At 42.1% G+C, this 5,506-nt stretch overlaps 1 long non-coding RNA gene across 1 annotated transcript; it reads left to right on the top strand.

The window, feature by feature from the left end:
- Positions 1-205: 205 nt before the first annotated feature.
- Positions 206-3,604, top strand: LOC116039080. Its single transcript, XR_004102239.2, has 3 exons — positions 206-216; positions 1,358-1,359; positions 3,178-3,604. It is a non-coding gene; the product is annotated as an uncharacterized LOC116039080 (long non-coding RNA).
- The last annotated feature ends 1,902 nt before the right edge of the window (positions 3,605-5,506 follow it).

Below are 5,506 nucleotides of genomic sequence, written 5' to 3'. Positions count from 1 at the left end.
GTTTGGTTTTTGGGGAAATAAAACCCAATTTGCATTTAAAGCTGTCTGTAAAGCTGAATGAGTGTCCAGTGTAAGTATGGAGCTTTGCAGATTTAATGTAACTTCTTTTACACACTTCTTCCACCACCTTCAAAGCACACAGACTTGGACACATACACATAAACACTATGACCTCATATACATTTCCTGTCATATTCTCTTTTGCTGACCTTTACTGTCGTCTGATCAATTTTGATTGGCCACCATTTTCTCTTTCACATGCACACACACATGCAGAGAAAAGCATTCTCACCTAAACACAGCATATTACAAACCTACGCAACCACACTATACACACACACATACACACACACACACACACACACACACACACACACACACACACACACACACACACACACACACACACACACACACAAACACACACACACTGGACTCATTAGCAGTTCAGGCATGCTGCTTTGACTGTTCTATAAATAATCTTTCGCTTCCCACAATGCCCACAAACCTGAAACAGAGTAGGCATATGTGCTCATTTGAGCTAAATTTTAAGGCAAAATTGTATGTAAATGACCTGTAATCAGTACTTGAATTAAATACTGTAATATAGTGTCCACTCTCTCTAAAAGCTATAAACTAGAGACAAGGGGGAATCTGCAAAGTTGTAATCGATGGTCCAATTTGGAAACTATTTGGAAATGCATTTCTATTGCAGCACTGTGGTACAATAATTTGACTACGTCCTTATAAAAGTAGACTTGTTACTGTGAATCGTTGGCTGGTCAATGACTGCTGAGCTGAGGATAATGTTTTATAATATATTTACACAGCATCTTTTAGCCACTGTTCATTAAAATGCATAAATCCACATTTGTAAATGACCACTAAATACATGATTTCTTGATGCATCTCACCTCAAACATGTAAGTTAACAACACTCCATTAGTTAAAAAGATCAAAACAATTGCGAATGGTACTAATGTAACTGATCAATATTGTGAGAAATAATCATGCATTATTATTGAGAGTGTTATCATCATCATCATCATGATTGAGTGTTATGCTAAATTAATTTCTTAAACATCACAGGAAGATAATGTGAATAATGTTTTAGAGCTCAGTTTTTCATGGACTGTACTAATACTGTATTCTGTATTTGGGTCTAACTTTTGAAACTTATTTAATGATATAACGCAAGTCGCTGTAGACATTACTACATATTTCTGTGCCTACAGAATTCAATTCAATTCAATTTTATTTATAGTATCAAATCATAACAAGAGATATCTCGAGACACTTTACAGATAGAGTAGGTCTAGACCAAACTCTGTACTTTACGAAGCCCCAACTATTACAGTGGTTGCCTCAAGAGCAAGCATTAGCAGTAGCTATTGCGACAGTGGCAAGGAAAAACTCCCTTTTTTTGTTAGGAAGAAACCTCGGACAGACCCAGACTCTTGGTAGGCGGTGTCTGACGGCACCAGTTGGGGGAGTGGTGAATGGTGGCAATAATAGTCATAATAAAGATAGTGAAGCAGTGATCACAATGGTAGTCATAGTAGTTCATGTCATAGTAGGGCACAGCAGGGCGTTACGGGGTGTAGTGTGGCACAGCAGCCTGGGTGGACGCGGTTGGACGCGGCAGGACGCAGTCGGACACTGCGGGGAAACGCAGAGCGTAGCAGGGTGTAGTAAGTCCATAGCGTCAGCTGCACCCAGGACCCCGGTGTAGGTGCCACCCAATTCCAAGGCGATGTTCTGGGTGAAGAAGAAGCAAAGGGACTCCGGGGAGAAAACTCCCCAGAGCTAGGTTAGTAACAGGCATTTCTGGGACTAAGATGCACACAAAAGGAGACAAGTGAAAAGAGAGAAGAGGGAGCGGCTCATTGTGTCCTTGGAAGGAGCTTCCCACAGCAGTCTAGAGTTATAATAGCATAACTAAGAGAGGCAGGCTAAAGAGAGGGGCCCTGGACCGGGCTCGTACTCTCCCCTGCCGGAACGGGCTTGTACTTCCTGCCTCCCTCTACTCTACTCTACTATGCTGCAACTCCTCACTCCCTAACTATAAGCTTTATCAAAGATGATGGTTTTCAGTTTATTCTTAAATGTGGCGACGGTGTCAGCCCCCCGAACCCAAGTTGGGAGCTGGTTCCACAGGAGAGGAGCCTGGTAGCTGAAGGCTCTGGCTCCGATTCTACTTTTAGAGACTCTAGGAACCACAAGTAGCTCTGAGTTCTGGGAGCGCAGTGCTCTAGTGGGACAATAAGGTACTAAAAGCTCTTCTATGTATGATGGTGCTTGACCATTTAGTGCTTTGTAGGTCAGGAGAAGGATTTTAAATTCAATCCTGGATTTTACAGGAAGCCAATGCAGAGAAGCTAATACAGGAGAAATGTGATCTCTTTTGTTAGTTCTTGTCAGAACACGTGCTGCAGCATTCTGGATCAGCTGGAGGGTCTTGAGGGACTTATTTGAGCAGCCTGATAGTAAAGAATTACAGTAGTCCAGCCGGGAAGTTACAGAAGAAGAAAAAAAGTAAATTAGTCAGGACCAAAAGGTCCCATGCTAAAGCTAGAAGGAAGGGGTCATTGTGATGAGGTAACAAGTTAAGAGCTAAGAGAGAATGAAGCAGAGAAAGAGAAAGAAAATCTCGGAAGTGGGTTTTACATGTTGTAGTTACTGTACACTCAAAGCCTTTACAGATGCAAAAAACTGAAAGCACGTAGCTGAAATGTGTAAAAGACATCTTTAGAGTACAGTCTGATTAGAGCTGTGGTTCTAAACAGGCCTAACAGTTGCATATTATGTTGTATAAGCAACAGATTAGCCTGAGAAAATTAACAAATTAACAATCACAAAACAGCTATAATAGGAAAAAAACCCTACAGATGTTGTTCCAACAAGCGGGGGAAAACAATCCTTTCCCCCTGACCGGATAACATAGCGTTAACCCAGTATGGACTACTCAAAAGCACTTTTACTGCTTGACAAGATATATAAAAAAAAACTGAGCTGTGTTGCGTCGGATTGTCGGTACATTGTATGTGACGGGACAAATGACCCAACGGATTAGCTAGCTTGGAACTGCTAGCTTGGAACTGTTTTGCTTTTTACAAAATATCCATCTTATGCATTCTTGACGCTGGAATGATTTGGAATAATGATTCTACTGTAAAGCCCAGTTCAGACCAAAGATCTGCAACGAGACAAGTTGAAACTTTCAACTTCTTGCAACGAGCCAGTCTGCAGCGTTCTAAAACCTGCCAGTTCACACCAATGAGATGAGACGAGATGAGATGAGACGAGATGGTGTATCAACAACGCCTCTTTGTACTTCGGTTCTAACTTCCGACTTTTAGGCTTTTTTGTAGCTGGATATATCATTTGTTTCGTCAAAATATGAATGTGGATAACGTTAGTGATATTGAGACGATTGCTACAGTTGCATTTCTAGTGACGAATCGGCAAAAACACGTTTTATTTCTCTGATTCACTGCTTTCTTCTATTTCCCTCTCTTCAGTCACTCTCGGTCGCTTGACCAGATAACGTTACCGTGCTCTCGGGCGGTCATTGAGGCTCCGGCTAAAACTCTGCCATTTCGACCAGCTGTTTATAACATAAAAATGAAATGGATTATCCATCCATCCATCTTCGTCTGCTTATCCGGGGTCGGGTCGCGGGGGCAGCAGCTCCAGCAGGGGACCCCAAACTTCCCTTTCCCAAGCCACATTAACCAGCTCCGACTGGGGGATCCCGAGGCGTTCCCAGGCCAGGTTGGAGATATAATTCCTCCACCTAGTCCTGGATCTTCTCCGAGGCCTCCTCCCAGCTGGACGTGCCTGAAACACCTCCCGAATCTTTGGTCTGAACTGGACATAACACACTGTGTGTCAGAAAGGTGGATTCAGGGAGTATTTGAGGGGGTGGGGGCTTAAAAGATATTAAGAAATAAACAAATACATAAATGTCACTTGTGTGCTTGTTTTTTCACATTGTATTTTTCACACATTTTTAGAAAGAAACTTAAAAAGCCAATTAAATAGAATAAAATCAAGCTCCCTCTTAGCATCTGACAAGGGGCTGTGAGGCCTGTGGAGTTGACATGACTCTGCTACACTTGCTTATCTCCCCACAGACAGCTGCTGCCACAGTACTTAGACAGTCCATCAGTTTGCGGACACTGACCATATCTCTCGGCCCCCATGTGACACCTCGTTGTTACTGTTACAGACCCATGGGTGGACTGCAAGTTGGTTTAAAAGCCAGATCGATGACGAGTCACACTGTAACGCTGGGCATAATGGAAGGGCCTGAGCACTGTCACCTTTTAACCCCGCCACGACATAATGAAAGTGTACAAGTCAGGAGAGGAGAAGAGAGGAAGAGCGACAGAAAGAAACAGCATAATGAACGACATATGAAAGGCCTGATTTGAAGGAATGACAGGTAGCAGATGGATAAAAAAGACCTTAGCCCTCCACTCATCTGGCAGCACAAACACTCCCTCCATCCATCACTCAGCTGGTGCACAGACGACCCTGAGATAATGTGGAGATGTTGACGCCTCTTGGAGATGAATGATGGTAGAATGGCAGAGTACCAGAGTAGTAGGAAGAGAGGTTTAGGCAGATGAGAGGAGAAAGAGATAGAAAGATAGATAACCTGTTTTTTGGCCATAAATAAGCGGTTAACAAAACATTAACACATTATCACCTTATAAAGTTGCATAAACAGCTGCTTATTTACACATCCAGCAGACATGAAGCAACGTTTGCATTTATTTGGTGTTGTGTCCAATATTCACTCTTCACTTTTAGTATCTAGTAACTAGTATCTAGTATCTATATTTTTTTTCACACTAGGTCCTGAAGGTAATATCTCGCGCTTTAGCTTTATGAACAAAGCCTTATATAATACAATACATTTTTCAACTTGCAGGGTAGTCCAATACGAGTTAGTTTATATTCTTGATGTTCCACTTCCGGGATTGCTCCGGTGCCGCAGGAAATTCCACCGGATGCATGTATTTTCCGTTTCCTTCTGCTTTCTTTGTGTTGGAATTTTAAATTTGGTGGATTTATGAGGACTATTGTTGACTGCTCCTCAGATCTCTGCATGGTAAATTGAGACAGCTAGCTAGACTATCTGTCCAATCTAAGTTTTCTCTCGCACCACTATTTTGCAGCGGCTCTGTGCAGAGCTTAGCGCTGCCCATGACGATTGTGATTGGTTTAAAGAAAAACCAATAAACTGGAGCAAGTTTTTCTCCAATCCCGGAATGCTGTGTGGAGTAGCCAGACCTTACTCCGCTTCGCAGCTGGTGGATGGTCTGGCAAAGAGAGACTAAATACGAATTAACTTTGTGAATCACATTGTGATTCACAACTACTTGGTTAGGTTTAGGAAAAGATTGTGGTCAAAATGGGTTAAAAAGTATGTAAAAATAAAAGCATGTTGAAAGTATGTTTGTTACGTTTAAGTGTTAGTTTAAATACATCAATGACT

This window comes from Sander lucioperca, chromosome 11 (genome assembly GCF_008315115.2).
Source record: "Sander lucioperca isolate FBNREF2018 chromosome 11, SLUC_FBN_1.2, whole genome shotgun sequence".
Classification (NCBI taxonomy): Eukaryota; Metazoa; Chordata; class Actinopteri; order Perciformes; family Percidae; genus Sander; species Sander lucioperca.
This window is presented reverse-complemented; position numbering and strand designations above follow the sequence as displayed.